Source organism: Aquarana catesbeiana, linkage group LG06, assembly GCF_042186555.1.
Source record: "Aquarana catesbeiana isolate 2022-GZ linkage group LG06, ASM4218655v1, whole genome shotgun sequence".
NCBI lineage: Eukaryota > Metazoa > Chordata > Amphibia > Anura > Ranidae > Aquarana > Aquarana catesbeiana.
In genome coordinates, this window is record NC_133329.1 from 74,995,393 (window position 1) to 75,013,528 (window position 18,136).

The 18,136-nt window shown below is 47.0% G+C and overlaps 1 protein-coding gene across 3 annotated transcripts in view; it reads right to left on the reverse strand.

Annotated features, from left to right (window-relative positions):
• The window catches only part of SH2B1 (SH2B adaptor protein 1), a 46,011-nt gene extending 37,321 nt beyond the window's left edge, over positions 1 to 8,690 (reverse strand). For 2 of the 3 annotated variants that reach the window (XM_073636219.1, XM_073636218.1), the window contains exon 1: positions 7,821 to 8,690. The gene's annotated coding sequence lies outside the window, so the exon portion shown is untranslated. The remainder of the gene's footprint in view (positions 1 to 7,820) is intronic. The other variant, XM_073636220.1, reaches the window with a different exon arrangement.
• Positions 8,691 to 18,136: the final 9,446 nt, after the last annotated feature.

The window sequence follows — 18,136 nt, forward strand, 5'->3', positions numbered from 1 at the left end:
AGAGGGATTCAAACATCTGTCAGGTTTTTATAGCAGTCTAAGTCCCCATTAGGAGATACCCGCTATTTATCCTAGTGACCACCATCACCAGGAAGTAGAGGTGAAATCTTCCAATGGGGACACGTGCCGCAGTGACAACTGTCTCACAAAGGATTTCTTTCACTTTGAAGAGATTTTCTCTTTCACTTCCAGTTGTCTGTTGGGGACAGGAAATTAAGAGAAATCTCCCCAATGTTTCAAGGTTTCACCCCACCCTATCCAGAATGAAAAAAAAATATAAAGTTTTGGCTTTAGTTACACTGTAACACAATTGCTAAATGCCACAAATGTACAACCTCCATCATGGACATCAAAGGAGTGACTACATTATTTACTAGATCCGTAAAGGGGTTGTAACGGTTCATGTTTATTCACCTTTCACCGGGGGGCGGGGCCGAGTCCTGCATTCGGCCTCTATGGACGCCGAATGCTGGACTCGGGAGCGCGCCCGCAAGGTAATCCCCCGGGAGAGCGCTTCTCCCATGGGGTTATCTGATGCGAGGAGGAGCCGAGAGACCCGCTGGGGGACCCCAGAAGACAAGTTCGGGGCCATTCTGTGCAAAACAAGCTGCACAGTAGAGCTAAGTATGATATGTTTGTTATTTAAAAAAAAAAAAAAATTACCCTTACAATCACTTTAAGCCTTGTACACACGGTACGATTGTTGGCAGGGGATTGATTGGCCCTAATATCTTACCATTAGTACGCTCCTTTTGACAATTGTTGTCCAACTTTCGGCCAACAAATGTTGGATGACAGGCTAGTAAATTTTCAGCGGACAACGGTTTGACGTCAGATTTTCGTATGGTCAGTACACAAATCCTTCACACAAAAGTCGAAAGTACAAACACGCATGATCGGAATCAATGTTCACCAGACATGAAATTAGTAGAAGAGGGCCAAAGGGTGGCGCTCAAGAGCTGAAATTCTTTGTAGTACATTACTACGTTCGTGTTTGTGGTACGACAATTGTGTAACGTTAGTATGCAAGACAAGTTCCTGGCACACGCCCTTTTGACAAAAATCAGACGCTCGGTTGGCCAACAATCATAAGGTGTGTACGAGGCTTTAGGCCCCTTTCACACGGAGCAGATCCGCTCAGCAGGAGATCGCTATGTTGATCTCCGCTGAGCCGGCGGATGACAGGTCTGTCTCTGCTCACTGAGCGGGGAGGGACCTATCAGAGGCCCGCTGATCTTCATGGGGAGATCGGACAAAAACAAACATCGTGTCCGTTTTCATCAGATCTCATCCGATCCGCCAAGATGGATGGCAGAAGTATCGCCATACGTCTGTCTTGAGCGGATCGGATGGCAGATGGGTGTCAGCAGACACATCCCCGCTGGCATCCGTCTCCCCATTGGAGTCAATGGGTGGCCCGCTCGGATCCGCCTGAAAGACGGACAGGCGGATCAGAGCGGGCTTATTCGTGTGAAAGGGGCCTTAAAGAGGATACCACTCATTTTTGTGTTTATCAAAAGTTATAAGCTACAAAAAGTAGCCTCTCTACGGAGCCGGTACTGCAAGTGTGGGCACCCAGGGGTGACAGCTTGCGGCTTCAGAGCCGGGTTGCGCAATGCGCATGCGTGAGTCGCACTGCGCTTCCACATGGGCAAACATGTGACAAGACATTGGGCAAACTTCTGAGACGTGTGACGTGTCCCAGAAGATTGCAAGAAGGGAGTGGGAGAGGAGAACTTCCGCTCGAGCCGCCAAATGTGGCATATTTTTTGGGGGGGGGGGGGGGCTTAAAGCGGAACATCCCCTTTTGGGTGGAGCTCCACTTTAATGCTGTTTGAAGTGTTATTTTGCCCACCTCTACATTTATATAAACTGTATATTATTATACTTATGACTCAAAGTTCCCAGAAATGTAAAGCTCACCATACACTATGAAATCTGACTGTACAATCTGCTTTAGAGCCACCATTAACTGCTTGCCGAACACCCTATAGCAGATTTACTGCTACAGGGCAGCCATTCTGTGCAGAATTACACATATATATATATATACATACATACATACATACATATACACACATATTATATATATATATATATATATATATATATATATATATATATATATATATATATATACACACACACACATACATATACATATATATACATATATATATATATATACATACATACATATACATACACACACACACACAATTCTGTACTTCCGGTAGGGGGTGCGTCACTTCTGCTGTGATTAGTTATAGCAGAAGCCATCAGTGGGTGCCAGCCAATGGATGTCCGCTGGCACCCGCTGGTCGGCGAGGAGAGAGGCTGGACAGAGCTCTGCCTATGTAAACAATACTGAGCTCCGTCCTGTCAGTGGGGATGTAATGGATTTTGCTTCCAAAGCAGGGAATAAAATCCAGCACATCCCTTAATAAAAGCAGCACACAGTTTACACATTAACACTGGTCAGGCACACATTTAACCCTTTGATTGCCTTTGAAGATAACCCCTTCCCTGGCAGTGTCATTAGTACAGTGACAGTGCATTTTTTTTGCATATGTCACTGGTTCCCACAAAGTGTCCATTAGTGTCAGACACTAACCTATAGTGACTTTTAGCAGTCCCGCTATAAGTCACTGATCGCTGCCATTACTAGTATAAATAAAAATTCCAATATCTATACCCAGGGTGGATTTGATTTAAAACATAATTTTAAAAAAGCAACTGTGATCTCTGTCCCGCTGCGGTTCCTCCTCTGAACCGCTGTTGACTCACCGACAGTCCCATTCACTTTAATGGGACGGTTGGCGATGGGGCAGTGACACAACAAGGTGAGGGCAGTAGGTGAGTGGATGCCCGCTAACAGGCGCTGCCATGATGGATCTGAAATGACAGGTGCTCTTTAAATGTAAGCACTTATTCTTGCTGGTAGTTAGAATCTTTATTATTTGCAAACAAAATGAAGGTTTTCTATTTAGAATAATAAGCTGTCAGGTTAGTCGCGACGTCACGCGATTGCGTCGGAGGCGATTGCCGGGGCTCCTGCCTTCCGGAACGCAGAGAGGGCCACGCAGATGCCGCTAGTATAGCGGTAGGGACTGGTGGAGGATTCTGTGACGGGGAGGAGGTTGGCACCTGCAATTTAAAGGTAATTATTTGAGACATATAAATTGCCAGTTCCCAGATGATCCTGAGGTGATCTCGGGAATGCCGTCATTACACATTAGAAGAAGCCAGCACTAGGTAAGTGTAGCGCCTTGAACACACAAGACTGGCTGACATCGGTACTTCCTTGAACTTATCTTTTAACCTTGAACCCACACTTTCCCCTTTTGGGCTCTCCATATAATTTTCATCTAGCACAGCCATTATACCTCTCTATCATATTAACTTATGTGGTTTTGTTTATACTTCAACACTTGTACCGAGCCCCATACACTCTTTATTCTGTCTAGCCACATCAATATATGGATTCTCCCACGGTTACAGGCACTCAACATACACTTTGAAGCGTTCACTATTTTCATTATCATCATGTATCGGTTTGTCATCAACACCACATTTTGTTTTTTCACAGGTTTGTACATTATTCTCACACCCCTCTCATCATCACACCTTGCACACCCAGCACATTTTCACACTCTGACCACATAGGGTATTATACCCCATTTATTGCATTCTTATTCAATTATTTCACTCATATTAAATAAAATTAACTAAACTACGAACTATTTAAACCAATGAATATACAATAAAATCATTAAGTCCAATCAATATGAATTAAATATTTGTAGTAGTACGGGCCAGTCTGTAGTCGCCTAACTATACTAGATACTTCCTAATACCTAAATAAGGTCTTTCAATACCCAATTGCAGGTGCCTTGCCCCCTCGTCCTCCCCTCTAGGTCCAAGCGTGTGGCCCCTTGCAAGCCCTATGGACTGTGGATCCGCCTGGAGGGTGCGGAGGGGGTATGCGTGGTCATTGGGATCCCTGAACTTGATTGTTTACAACAGTCTGGTTTGTGAGATGCATCCACACATCTACTTAATGGTAAATATACCTCCATTTACATAGAGAGCACAATTTGAAAAGATGCAATGATACTCTGTATAATGACTAAAGTCCTAAGTTGAATTCTATTTTTGATCTAAATCCCCCTGAAGAAGAAGACCAGAATGGGTCGAAATGCATTGGGGTATTCATGTGGACATCAATGTTGTAAATGTAATTGGCTAATACCCTGTTTCCCTGAAAATAAGCCCTACCCTGAAAATAAGACCTAGTTAGTCGTCATAAAAACATGTGATCTGTTTTGTAAAAAAGATTATTTAACGTGCGGTGTCTCCTTTTGTAACTGTATTGTGGAAAATACCTTAAAGTGAAGTTCCACCCCCAAAAAAAAAAAAAAAAATTAGTAATGTGCTTAAAAATAAAATAAAAAAAAACATTTGGAGAAAATTTTTTTTTTTACTCACCTCTAAATGGCTGTTGCTAGGGGGTCCCTCGTAATCTGCCTCCTTCGGTGCCTGGGCTGGTGAGATCACTACCCTCGGCGCAGGAAGGGAGATCGCCTCTCCACCCTCCAATCATCTGGTACATGTGACCGGTCCCAGATGATTACAGAGCCAGTGACGGCGCATGGGCGCAGCTCGCGCATGCGCAGTGGGTGCCCAGCTGTGAAGCCACAGCCGGGCGCCCACAGTTAAAATGCCGGCCCCGCCGATCGGAGGGGGGGACGAGCGGGGCTTCGATCCCCCGCATCGCTGGACCCAGGGACAGGTAAGTGTCCGATTAAAAGTCAGCAGCTGCAGTATTTGTAGCTGCTGACTTTTAATTTTTTTTTTTTTTTTTAAATGGGAACCCCACTTTAAACCTAGGTTTATTTTTGGGAATACAGAATGTCTTAATGCTGACTCCAAAGCTGAAAGGGGCAGGGAGAGAGAGAAGAGGCAGGGAGAGAGGACAGGGGACAGAGGAACTTTTTTAAAAAACATTTTATTGTTTTATTATAAGTTTTTTAGAACATAGAGAGGGGTAAATGACACAGCTCAAGTACTGTGCTGTCTATCGTGCTTTAGGATCAGGATTTTTTTATTTTTTTATTTCAGGGTTACAACCACTTTAAGATCGTTATGATGACATGACTGTATTTGAATAAATGTAGATTATTGTACATACCGTAAATAACTAAGACATCCCCTGAAAATAAGCCCTAGTGTGTTTTTTGTAGCCAAAATTAATATAAGCCCCAGTCTTATTTTGGGGGAAACACGGTATGTTCTCCTGGGGGCCTCTTTGCCATGAGTGATGTTTTATGTTGTCGTTTGTTAAACGTGAACCAGAGTCTGTATTTTAATAAACCCATTGTAATTTGAATTTATCTTGAATTTTTGATCCACTCTATTTTTTTATATTAACATATCAATGTTTGCTGCTTAAAAAACCCCTGGGGAAATTTTCAAATTATTTTTTTAAATGTAAGCACTTATTCTTGCTGGTAGTTAGAATCTTTAATATTTGCAAACAAAATGAAGAAGGTTTTCTATTTAGAATAATAAGTTGTCAGGTTAGTAAAACAGCGATATCAGAACCGATTCAATCATACAGTTTGTAGTGTACATAGATTTGCAAAACAATGGGATAAAGGAATATTCCTGAACGTTGTTTTATCTCATGGTTACTGTAAAATTGTGTGAATGCATCAATGCAGTGCATGTTATCTCAGCTTTCAGAGCTTGGATTCATTGAATGAGTTTACCAAAAAATGTAAATATTGCATAATATACAGCCTCATGTTACATAACTAAGCTCCATGCTGAATAAACGAAATTATTAATGTATCTTAAATAGAAAACTATCTTTAGATAGATTTTAACTCCAAAAGCATTTTATTAAAATACATTTGATAAAAATCATTGATTTTTATCCACCCCGTCTATCCCAAAGTTTGTAGACGCTATAACTTTTGCGCAAAGCAATCAATATAAGCTAGAATACATATTGGCCTAAATTTATGAAGAAATTTCGATTTAAAAAAAAATTGTATTGAATATGTTTAATAGCAGAAAGTAAAGAAATATTTTTATTATTTTTTTTTTAATTTCTCAGTCTATTTTTTATTTATAATGCAAAAAAAAAAAAAAAAAAACAGAGGAGGTGATCAAATACCACCAAAAGAAAGCTCTATTTGTGAGGGAAAATGTATGGACAGTGTTGCATGACCGCACGATTGTCAGTTAAAGTGGGGTTCCACCCAAAAAAAAAAAAAAAAACTACATGAAAAATCCTAAAAAAAAAAAAAAAAAAAAAAAAAAATTTGGATATTTTTTTTTTTTTTTTACTCACCTCTAAATGTCTGTTGCTAGGTGGTCCCTCGTAGTCTGCCTCTTCCAGTGCCTGGGCTGGTAACATCACTTCCCCCTCGGCACAAGAAGAGCTCAGCTCTGCTCCCACCCTCCTGTCAATCATCTGGGACCCATTACTGGTCCCAGGTGACTGAGCGGCTTATCACGGCGCTCGACGGCGCTCGGCGCCGCTCGCGCATGCGCAGTGGGTGCCCGGCTGTGAAGCCACAGCCCGACGCCCACAGTTGCAATGCCGGCGCCGCAGAACTGAGGGGGAGACGAGCGCGGCTTCAATCCCCCGCATCGCTGGACCCTGGGACAGGTAAGTGTCCAATTAAAAGTCAGCAGCTGCAGTATTTGTAGCTGCTGACTTTTATTTTTTATTTTTTTAAAGTAATATGTTGTATTGCAAAAAATGGTCTGGTCATTAAGGGGTGTAAATCTTCCGGAGGTCACGTGATTAAAGAGTAACTCCACTTTTATTGGGAAAAAAAACATTCCCCTCTGGGTGATCTCTGTACATTGCAGGGATTTTAACAAAGTTTGTTGCAGATTCCTACCTTTTGTTATTGTGAAGAAATAGCTGTTTGTTTCTCTGTGTCCATGTCCTGAGTGAATGTAAGTGACTTTATAAATGATCAATTTAGCTGCTGCACTTGCAGGGCTCTAATGGGGAAAGTGGCAGGGTCTGCATCCCTTTAGACATGATTTCCCTTTAGGAGTATCTCAAGAAAACACAAAATTAATTTTTTGTTGCGGGGGATGCCTGAAATCTGACTTCTATCTATCTTAGGCAGACTTCTGGGAAATCCAATGAGCCAATCACACAAGCAGAAAATGGACATATCTGGGGGGTGTTTTGCATCCATCTGTGAACAGAACACCTCCAGGTAGCCATATTGCTGTGCAAATTAAAGCGCTGCAGGTTGAAAACAAAAGGTAATTTTTAATAACATTCAACTACAATACGACTTGTGTAGCATTTGTTACGCTATATTCTTTTTTGTTTTTTATTTGCTATTTTTTTCCCACGAAAGTGGAGTTTAACCCCTTTAACTATGTAGTGCAAGGACCTGCCAGATTGGATACAGGTTAATTGGATAGATTAGGTTCATCCTTCTAATATACAATTTTGGTAAATCTAAAGGAGGTTGTATGGTTTGTGACCACTAGTAATGAGCTCAGGAGTGTCCAGATACGGCATGACCTCGCCTCAGCTATCCTGCCAGCAAATCATAGGCAGCGGAGGAATTCCCTGCCCTGCACTGCCACTGCATGTAATCATACCCATTGTTTACATGTGGCGGTGAGGTAGGGAATGCCTCTGCCGCCTCCGATTGGCTGGCTGGCTGGCGGGATAGCTCAGTCAGGTTAGGACTCATGTCCACACACCCCTAGTGGCCATCTTATTACACTGCATATATCCAACTGATGAAAATCAAAGATAGTAAGAGAAGTAATACCTCTTGGGATCCCTTTTGCCTCTGCCCATCCTGTCCCGGGTCCTCTATGCACAGGGCCCCCGGGATGTGGCCCTTGGCTGTGTGTGATTCTCCTGGGTTGTGGCCCCAGCCTTTCTGCTTGCCCGCTCACAGGGTAAAGCTGTACGTCTGTCCAGCCAGTTTTGCGGTTTGGGGGGGGGGGGGGGGTGGCAACGTCAGATGAGGTGAATGAAGTTGCTATGAGATGAGTCACGGAGGGGGGGGGGGACTCAGAGGGTGTGGCCCTGGTCTAGATTCTTCTATAGGACCCCTGTGATGTCATTGTGCTACCCCCAGAACAGTAACAGATGGGACTAGAGATCCCAATAACAGTGATGTGTCAGCACCAGGCGGAGCTCCGTGTGACGGGAGGGCTCCGGATAAGCCAGTGACAACCTAGAAGACAGTGACTGGTCGGCTCCCAGGAGGGGCCCCTGAAACAGTACCGCAAGTATGGAAAGCTTATGAGAGGGGCTCCTAGTGACAGTAATAGTTGCACTACTATAACGATGATGTGTATAGTCGTGTGACAGGTGGGTTCCTACAAAACAGGCCCCTGCGACAGTAAAGAGTGGGTGCCTACGACGGGGCCTAATGTGACAGTGAGGTGTGGGCTCCTATGGTTGGACCCCTGTGACAGTGATAGGTGGGCTCCTATTAAGGGGTCTCAATGAGAGTGATGAATGGGCTCCTAGGAAGGGCCCCCGGTGACAGGTGGGGCGCCTAAGAAGGGCCCCCGGTGACAGGTGGGCGCCTAAGAAGGGCCCCCGGTGACAGGTGGGCGCCTAAGAAGAGCCCCCGATGACAGGTGGGCTCCTAAGAAGGGCCCCCGGGTGACAGGTGGGCGCCTAAGAAGGGGCCCCCCGGTGACAGGGGGGCGCCTAAGAAGGGCCCCCGGTGACAGGTGGGCTCCTAAGAAGGGCCCCCGGTGACAGGTGGGCTCTTAAGATGGGCCCCCGGTGACAGGTGGGCCCCTATGAAGGGCCCTCGGGATGGGCCCCCGGTGACAGGTGGGCCCCTATGAAGGGCCCTCGGTGACAGGTGGGCACCTATGAAGGGCCCCTGGTGACAGTAAAGGCTGGGCTCCTATAAAGTGGCCCCTGTGACATTAGTGTGAGGGGCCCCAGTATATGTGATGTCTGTTCTCCTGTGTGGAGCCCCCAGTGATGTCTAGGCTCTATCAGGGTCCCTCAGTGACATTGATGCCTGGCCCCAGTCAGCCCCCCCCAGTGACAGTGCTGGTCCCAGTAAGGCAGGTCCCCAGCTCTTGCAGTCAGCTCGTAGGTCGGACTACCCCCGGGCTCGGGACAATCACACACAGGGCCCGCCCTCCGCTGATCCCCGGTCCCTCTTGTTGACTGACTCGGTTCAGTCGCGTCCCTGGGGCTGCGGCCTCTCCACTAGCACGCCTGCGCAGTCAGCCTGACGTCACCGCCAGGACCAGCGAGAAAGCATGTAAACAAAGCAAGAGCGTCTCACACATACCATAGAGGAGAGTAACCCGAGCACAGAGCGACCAAGAGCCAGCTATGGGAGGTCCGTACAGCGCGCAACAGCGCTAAGGGCTTCGCAGCGGACAACGTGTGAACCGCACCTATTATGATGAGCAGCACACTACAGCCATTCACTGTCATGTGTCTCATGTCACTCCTGCTGTATATTGACTGCAGCCGTTCAGTGCAGTCGTGAGAATGCTGCAAAACACCCTCGCCTCATATCTGTGGGATGCAATAAACAGATCACCTTTCAGTATTTGCATGCATCCAATCTGACTATCCATATAAATGACAAACAGGGTCACGTGGCTGCTGTCTATAAACAGCAACAATTCAGAGTCATCACTGAGCTACTGCGGATCAAATACAACGATTAGGTGTCATCATCCAATATGGATGTAGTAGTCATTTAGCACCATCATTGGTCTAAAATCACTTTAAAGTTTTGGTTTTATCATTTTAAAGCCAACCTCTGAGTTCCCGTGACTTTGCCTAGGCTGAGATGATGTTATCAGTCTTCTGCAGGCAGGGGGAAGCATTTCCTTAGTCTCCTCTCCCCCAGTGATGAGACTAGAACAGTGAGAGGCAGGGGCTGATCTGTGGCAGGCACCCCCATTGGCTTTCAGAACTGCCTTAATTCTTCGTGGCACAGATTCAACAAGGTGTTGGAAACATTTCTCTGAGATTTTGGTCCATAGTGACATGATAGCACCAGGGCCAAAACTAGGGGGGGGGGGGGGGCAGGGGGGCTTATGCCCCGGGTGACGCATCTAGGGGGGCACTGCCCCCACCCGCAGTGGGGACCTGTGCTCTAAGAGTTTCACTGCCGCCCAATCAAGTGTAGTGGACAGGAAGCGCCCGCTGCATTAGTTTGCCAAATACTAGAGAATCAAATAGGGGGGAGACTGCACAGGCACACTAGTTCTGAATCACTCTGCTCCTTCCGCCCGCCGGTGATATAAGAAGGCATTCCAGAGCGACGCTTCAGCTGTTGTTGCTATGTTGCTAACTATTACACTTGAACCGCGATAGTGACATCCTAGAGCAGAAGCACCCAGTGCAAGGGGCACCCCGACTGTGCTGTGGGGTCTCCCTCCTACTTCTGCCCAATACCCAATGCCCATGTCTTTTCTGAGTGAGGCATCCCAGCTGCAGTACAATTATATGGGAGAACCTGACTGGAACTGGAAGGCATTTATTAGGACCAGAAGAGGGGTTTGTATGCAGAAGGCCCTGGCCTAGGAAGTTTGGGTTGGTGTGGCAAAGGATTGGGGGGACTCGGGGGGGGGGGGGGATGCAGAGAATGCCCTGAACTGGAGGGTGCAGTGGAGGCCCTGGATGATGAGGGGTGCGGAGGCCCTGGACTGGGGGGGGGTTTCAGAGGAGGCCCGGACTGGGGGGTGCAGTGAAGGCCCAGGGCTGATGTGGGGGTGCGGAGGAGCCCTGGGCTGGGGGGTGCAGAGGAGGCCCTGGACTGGGGGGCAGTGGGCCCGGCTGATGGGGGTGTGGAGGGGGCCCTGGGCTGGGGAAAGGTTTCAGAGGAGGCCCTTGACTAGGAGATGGTGGTTCTTGTGGCAAGGCCCCTGGGGGGTACAAGGGAGATACTGGACTAGGTGAGGCTGTGGTCCAGAGTATCTCCCTTGTACCCCCCTATCCAGATTAGGAGAGGGGTGTCTAGAGGCCTGAGACTAGGGCAGCAGGTATCTGAAGGACCCCCACTATGAGAGTGGGATCGTGGAGGCCCTCTAGACTATGAAAGAGGGTGCCTGAAGGATCTGCCAGCTTCAGGAAGAAAGAGCCTGGATCTAAAGCCTGGGCGGAGGAAGAGCCTGCCTGGGTCCTGGAGGGTGAGTTTTTCAACATAAATGGGGACATTTATCAATTGTCACAAGTAATGCCAAACAGGAGCAGAGAGACAGGTCATATGAAAGATTTATTAAAGGAGAAGTACAGGCAACGCTTGTTTGGCTGTATATAGTGAAAAGTCTGGATGGCAGCACTCCTATAAATCACCTTTATTGATCCATAATTTAAAACGACAATCCATAAAGCAATGGGGGTACAAATACCCAACACGTTTCACACCTTCCCTGGTGCTTAGTCATTTTGCACTCCTGTGACCCTTTTCAGAGCAGATGAAGTCCGCTGTCGGCTGATGTCACAGAGCGGCGGTCCAGGCTGGGGAAAGATTGCAACCACATGGTCGGGATCCGCCCAGTGTGATGGCCGTGTACCGTGTGGGAGCATTGTTCTGTGTGCATCCCTGTGCAGGCAGTCCAGTCAAAGTCAATTGGGACGCAGCAGCTGCATGGACATAGTCGAATGTTAAATTTGACATGCAGACAGAATCCGAACGCTCAGTATTCGCACTCCTGATTGGCTTTTGGCAGCAGCGGGAGTCAATCACAGTCAGTGACCCAATCAGGAGATGGAGTGGGCGGGGCTGAGCCACATCCCCGTGTGTGAATGGACACACAGAGCCATGCCTCGGGAGCATGTCTGCTTGGGCGCCCCTATAGCAAGCTGCTTGCTGTGGGGGGCACCCGGCAGGAGGCAGGGGCCAGGTGCGCTGGTGAGTGCAAAACCATTACACAGAGCAGGTAATAGTTTAATATGTTTGTTATTTATGAAGCGGCATCCCCGACCTCCAAAGGCCTAATGGTGACTTTCAGAGTCATGGAGAGCTGACATCCTTCCTTGTAGTGTGGGTTATTAGGCATGGTGGGTGTATTGCAAGTTGGAAACATGGGCGCTAGTGACTTTTTGGAATGCAAGAAAAGAGATTTATTGTCTCTTAAACAGAACTGGGGGAGAGAGGGTTAGGGCCATGACACCCTTAGGCAGATGCAATAGTAATTGGCAGACTCCAAGACAAAATAATAGGTAGCCAGCAATGCAGGTAGAGGGCCTTTAAGCTGGATACAGCAACTGTATTTGTAGAACTGCTGTCTCCTATGGCAGTTATGGCAAACCTTGGCACCCCAGATGTTTTGGAACTACATTTCCCATGATGCTCCTGCACTTTGCAGTGTAGTGGGGCATCATGGGAAATGTAGTTCCAAAACATCTGCGGTGCCAAGGTTCGCCATCACTGTCCTATGGCAACTGAACTTTGAACAGTCAATAGAGATCCATACACGTAACTCACAGTAACCCGTTATAGATCTTTTCTCACATCTCATAGTATCCCACTGTAGATCTTCACTCACTGAGCTCCCGGTCTCTCCCTAGACTTCAAGATCCCAGACGTCACTGGATCTCCTGAGCTCTTCCACAACTATCCCGCTGTATACCCCTCAAGCTTCACCTACGCGAACCTGCTGGGTCCCTGGCTTGGCACTCTGCTGAAGCTTTCCCACTTCATCACCATCCCCGGCTGGTGAAAAGGCTGCTCTGGTACTCCTTCAGACTTCCATACACAGGCCTCTGATAACAGGGATGGTTGTCCCTTGCTGGCGACTATTCCCCCCTTTCCTTTGGCCTTGATCATCACTTGCCCCTGGAGACAAGAGTGGTCGTCCTTTGTGGCAGCTGCTTCTCCCTCACCGCTGGCAACGATCCAGTTCCCCTGTCCGGCGGAACCTCTGAAACTTGGTTGGGCTTCCAGCCTGAAGCCCCAACCCCACGCTTTCTCTCTCAAACCTGGATAGGCCTCAGACAGTCTAGCAGCCAGGCGCTCCCGGGATAGGCCTCAGGCTTCTGGCCTAGCAGCCCGGAGCCTTGTGTCACACGTCCACCCAGACAGTCGTCCAGGTGGCACAGAACCCCCGATCATCTGACTCCTCCTGAATATATAGGTTCTCCCAGCAGGCCAAGGGACCAAAGAGACCCCTGCCAATTGGCTGAGTCAACCTATTCACTCCTAGTCTGGATTCCCTATGCTCTTATTATTTTACTGCCACAGACAACAATGCCACCTAGTGACAGAAAAGAGAGTCGCATCAAATCCAAAGTAAGGGCAAATGACCAACCCCAGGTGCCAGATGTGCTAGCTACGCCACTGATAAGAACTATATTCATCAGTTATATATTGCATGTTATATCACGTTATATACAATTTAACTTTTTGTTTATTATTGGCCAAGGATCATTTATTGAATTGTTATTCACTAGCATTTATGTTATTTTAAGTTTTTTCTGGGAAGGCTGTCCTCAAGGTTTAGGAGTGTGTCTATGGGAATGTTTGACCATTCTTCCAGAAGAGCATTTGTGAGGTCAGGCACTGATGTTGGACGAGAAGGCCTGGCTCACAGTCTACACTCTAATTCATCCCAAACGTGTTCTATCGGGTTGAGGCCAGTCAAGTTCCTCCACCCCAAACTCGCTCATCCTTGTCTTTATGGGCCTTGCTTTGTGTACTTATGCACAGTCATGTTGGAACAGGAAGAGGCCATCCCCAAACTGTTCCCACAAAGTTGGAAGCATAAAATTGTCGAAAATGTCTTGGTATGCTGACGCCTTAAGAGTTCCTTCACTGGAATTAAGGGGCCAAACCCAACCCCTGAAAAAACAACCCCACACCATAATCCCTCCTCCACCAAATGATTTGGACCAGTTTCCACTTTCATGGGAAAAAAAGACAAATATATATATATATATATATATATATATATATATATATATATATATATATATATATATATATATATACTGTATATATATTTGTGACACAAGTCATATTGTAATTGGATGTTATTAAAAATTACTTTTTCAGTCTGCAGCTCTGTAATTTTCTGTCAAAAATGCAATATGGCCACCTGGAGGTGTTCTGTACACAGATGGTGTACAGAATGCCCCCCAGAAACATAATTTCCTGCTTGTGGGATTGGCTCACTGAATTTCCCAGAAGTCTGCACTAAGGTACAAATCAGATATTGGGCATCTTCTGCAACAAGAATGCCATTTTTGGTGAGATACTCCCAAAGGGAAATCAAGCCTAAAGAGATGCAGACCGTGATACTCTCCTCATTATGCCCCGTACACACGATCGGACATTCCGACATTCCGGCTCAAACTTGTCTTGCATACACACGGTCACACAAATCTTGTCGGAAATTCCGAACGTCCAGAACGCGGTGAAGTACAACACGTACGACAAGCCGAGAAAAATTAAGTTCAATAGCCAGTGCAGCTCTTCTGCTTGATTCCGAGCATGCATGGAATTTTGTGCGTCGGAATTGCGTACACACGATCGGAATTTACGACAATGGATTTTGTTATCGGAAAATTTGAGATCCAGATCTCAAATTTTGTGTGACGGAAATTCCGATGAAAAATGTCCAATGGAGCCCACACACAGTCAGAATTTCCAACAACAAGCTCCCATCGAACATTTTCCATTGCAAAATCCGACCGTGTGTACGGGGCATTAGAGTCATGCAAGTGCAGCAGCTGATTGACATTTATATAATCACTCCCATTCACATTTATTTTCCACATGGACACAGACAAACAGCTATTTTTTCAGAATAACAAAAGGTAGGAATCTTCTACAACGTTTGTTAAAGTCTTTGCATTGTACACAGTGCCAGGACAAGGTCATCCATCTAGAGCCCAGGGCAAACATGCTAAACTGCGCCCCCCACCCAAGATGTATGAGCATTATGTGTCAGCAAAAATTCTCCCACAAAAACACTGAGCACTAATCTGCAGACTTACCCCCGAGCATAAATCCCCCCCCCCTCCTTCCAGTACAAATCTGCCCCCCCCTCCAAAAAAAAAGCACTCCTAGCACAAACCCTCTACCCCTAACATTTCCCCTCTTAATACACATCTTCTCCCCCCACTTTAAATCCCCCCTCCCAGGACAAACAGGACAAATTCCTCCCAAATCCCCCCTCCTAGCATGAATCTTTTCCCCCTCCATCCTCCCTCCCAACACAATTTCCCCTAAATCACCACTCTTAGCACCCCCCCCCCCCCCCAAAAAAATGTCCCCAACTAGAACAACACATACCCCTTGCTGCCCCCCAAATTCCCTCTTCCAGCACAAAGCCCCCCCCCCCCCATTCTCCTTGTAGTGCCCCTCTCTTTCACATGATACCACAACGCCCAGGGCAGCCGCCCCTCCTGCCCACCCCTTGTCCCGGACCTGAATGTACATAGATCACCCAGAGGAGAGTGTTTTTTTCTCAATAAAAGTTAAAAGTGGAGGCTCTTTAAGCCTTACACTATGGCTCTGGTTACTCCGACCATCTCACACAGTACCTCTGTTTCTGTGCCCACCCAGCTCTCCTGGCTGTCTCAGGAGCTTCATGCTGCAGGGTCCCACACCCTGGCTCCTTGATAGGGTATCTCCTGACATTTCAGGCCCTCTCAGCCCTCTTAGACCTCTAACTTCCCTCAGTCCTCTGGACTTGCTTAGTTGTCTCAGCTCTCTCAGTTCTCCAGACTCACTTAGCTGTCTCAACTCTCTCAGTCCTCTGGACACAGAACCTCCTGACTCCAGCATGGAGGGCTATCTCCTGAGCAGAGCACACCTACCTCCTAATGGGAGTCCTGAACTATTCCCAAGCCTGTCATTATAAAGGCTGTACACACACTCTGCTGGTCCTCAGCAAGACTTGGACACTGGGTTGGAGGTTTCTTCCCTCCCGCAGCTCTTTAAAACCTCCAAACACCAGAAAACCCGGAGAGGTTTGAAAAACCACCTTTCTCCGCTAAAAATCTATAGTCCGGAAACCCATACCCTGCTCTTATGTGAACCCTGTGTCACTTCTACCTACTTTTACACAATGTCAGGGCTTCGCAACTCTCAAAATATATGTGTTAGAAAAGTATTTTCACAATGGGAGAAGTGTGTAGTTTGACGCTTTCGCAGAGAATGGTCTGCTTCCTCAGAACTGTACTGGAAGCAAATCTATGAGGATGCAAAAATAATATGAGAACAAGAATTATTACAGAATTATTATTCAATTACTATGAATTAGTAGGTCAGAGATATCAACTACTACATAGCAGAGGCTGCTCTGAAAAAAGCGATTTGTGCTCATATCACCTGGATATGTCGCCTCCTCACCACCTGTTTTAACCCCCCGAAATGCAACACCACCAAACCACAATTGCAAATGGGTCGCATTCAGCAAGCTGAAATTCTTGCCATGGCCTTAGTGCTTTATGGCTTCAGGGGGTGCCCTTAGGGCCGGTTCACAGCAGAACGCGATGCAGGAAACCCGTGTTCCGTGTGTGTTTCCTGCACCGCGTTCAAAACTCAATGCAGTTACGATCTCTAATGGGTGTCAGTGTTAAGGTAATGGCACCCTAAACGCAGCTCGCAAACTCTGTGCATCTACCTGCACTAGATCGCATGGTACAGAAGTACCATGTGATCCGGTTGCAGTGAGTTTCCAAAAGTAGTGCTTTTGGCGTGGTGCAGTGCAATTTGAGCCCATTCAAAAAGCTGGGTCCCTGTCTTGGCACTCACAGATACTCTTCAAGCATCATCCCTGCTGACCCGCTAGGTCTCTGGCTTGGCACCCACTAATGCTCCGCAAGCGCCACCTTTGCTGTCCCACTGGGTCCCTGACTTGGCACTCATTAAAGTTTTCCAACTTCTTCACCATCCCCGGCTGGCGAGAAGACTGCTCTGGTACTGGCTTCAGCTTACTCACAGTGGTCTTGTCAGGGGTGGGCACAGCCCTTCCTTCTCTGAGCTGGCCGCTCAGCTGTCAACTAATTGCCAGCTCCCATCTCTCTCCACAGTTACCCAGCTGTTGTTGATTCTGCTCATCAGTCCTGCCTACTTAAAGCCGTCCAGCTCACTTGATCTCTGCCTTCGCCTTGGTCACATCACAAGAAACCATCTCCTGCGTTCCTGTTTAAAGACTGGCTTTGTTGACATCCCTTCTGGCTCCTTATCCTGCTTGCTGTTCCTCTACTTGGATCCCTGACTTCTGGCCTGGCTGATTACCCAATCTGGTTACTGAACTCTGGCCTGGCTGATTACCCGATCTGGTTACTGAACTCTGGCTTGGCTGACTACTCGATCCGGTTACTGGACTCTGGCTATGCTTTGACTACGCTTACTCTATTTACCTTTTTATTTTTATTAATAAACAAGTGTGATTTTACTGTTCTTCTGTCTCGGTCTGGTTCATGGTTTCTTACAGGTCTCCAGTAAGTGGCTGGTCCCTTAGTGGCAACAGCTTCCCCTTCTACCTCTGACCACAGCTGGTTCCCCATCCGGCTGATCTGCTACTTCTAGTTGGACTGCAAGCCAGCAGTCCCAATGCTCTCCTGTTTCTGGATAGGCCTCAGACAGCCTAGCAGCCAGATGTCCCCGGGATAGGCCTCAGGCTTGGCCTAGCGGCCCGGGGCAGTACAACACACATCCACCCAGGCAACTGTCCAGGTGGCACAAAACCCCAATCACCTGACTCCACCCAAATAAATTGGCTCTTCCAGAAGGCCAAGGAACCAAAGAATATCCCTGCCGATTGGCTCATACACCCCATCCATTCATGTCTGAGTTTGTAAATCCCCTGTCTTATCTAATGTCACCAGCATAGTGATACCCAGTGACAAATAGAGAGGGTGCAACAAATCCAGATTTAGAGAGGAATCAATTGAACTCCTAACAATTGGCAAAGGCAACCATCGCCTGGCAACTAAATTTGATAGCAACCCTGCCTAAACATCAGGGTGCTACACAACATTTGTAGAGTGGTTCTTCTGTATATCGTACACATGATCATGGAGGCGATCCCGCAATCTCCTTGTTGTTCTGCCCACATATTGTATGTGGCAGATTTTACGTGTAATCAAGTATATTAAATATCTGGTGTTACAATTTATAAAATCTGT